Here is a 1,630-nt window from a genome sequence, read left to right on the forward strand (position 1 = left end):
ATATCTCCAGACATAACCGTAATATGCATTGATTATTCGAGAATTGCATTGGAAATTACATCATGAGTGAACAAAGTAGTCCAGCGGCTTCAGTACTCTGTTGATGGCTGTGTTCAGTAGTGTGTTGTCAACTATTAATATTTCGAGGGATAATGGATCTGCCTTTTGTCATGGCTGTCTAGAATACTTATAAAACATTTGTCATCATAGAACTGATTAATACAACGGCTGGGGTGCATGCTAGTTGATATACTATGCATCGTAATATCCATTGGACATATCTCAAGACATGACCGTACTATACACTGATTATTCAAGAATCGTTTTCGAATTTACATCATCAGTGAGAATAAGTGGACCAACCGCTACATTATCCTCATGATGGCTGTACTCAGTACTTTGTTGTCAATTGCCATTCTCTCAAGGGTATGTGGACCTGTATTTTGTCATTCTTATATTGTTATAGAATTTGAATGATCATTGATCTGTTTAGTATAGCGGCAAAAGTGCTCTTTTGGTAGATGTACGAAGTACCATTATGTAAATTGTAAATATCTATAACCACAACCGTAGTATAAATTGATTATTCTAATATTGCATTGTCCGGAAGTTGCCAACGAACAATGCCATTCAACCGTTACAACAACGCGATGGTGTCTGTACTCAGCACTGTCTCGTCAAACTAAAATATCTCGAGGCTTAGCGGATCTGCATTTCCAGTTCTAGAATTGCAGTGGTATATACGTCATCAATGAACAGATTAATACAAACTCATTAATGTCATGTTGGAAGATGTAATTACTACCGTGACGTCAATTGTAGATGTCGCTAGTCATAGCCGCACTATACGTATGTTATCCTATAGTCACTATCGAGCTTGAATCATAAGTGGACAAAGTATTCCAACTGCTACAGTACTGTGATAATCAGAGCAATTATTACTGTGTTGCCAGTTGTTCATACCGTCAGGATTAAAGGATCTGCTATTTGTCGTTCTAGAATTGCTATGAATTCGATATCATCATTGAACAGATTAATACAGCAGCTGCAGAGCTATGCTGGTGGATGTAATAGATACCATAGTGTCAATTGGAAGTATCCCAAGCCACAACCGTAATGAACAATGATTATTCCGGATTTGGTTTGGAACCGACATTATCAGTGAACAACGTTGTACAAATGTTACAATGCTGTGATGGTGGCTGTACTGAGTACTGAGTTGTCAGCTGTTAATATCTCGAGGGATAATGGATATGCATATCTCGTTCTAGAGTTGCTGTAGAATATATATGTTGAGTGACCAAATTAATCCAATGGCAGCAGTGCCATGTTGGTTAGTGTACCATTTGCCGTAACGTGTATTGTAAACATCACTGGCCATAACCGTGGTATACGTATGTTATTCATGAATTACTTAGGAATATGCATTATCTGTGAAAAAGGTAGTCCTACGTTGAAAATAATGTGATGATGGCTGTAACAGTTACTGCGTTGACAACCGTTGATATCTCGGGGGATCGTAGACCTGTATTTTGCCATTCCGAAATTGTTGCAGAATAAATGTTACCATTGAACAGTTTAATCCAGCTGCAACTGCGCTCTGCTGGCAGATGTACGAAGTACTGTGATT

This window comes from Eufriesea mexicana, unplaced genomic scaffold, assembly GCF_001483705.2.
Source record: "Eufriesea mexicana isolate 0111107269 unplaced genomic scaffold, ASM148370v2 scaffold18102, whole genome shotgun sequence".
Lineage (NCBI taxonomy): Eukaryota > Metazoa > Arthropoda > Insecta > Hymenoptera > Apidae > Eufriesea > Eufriesea mexicana.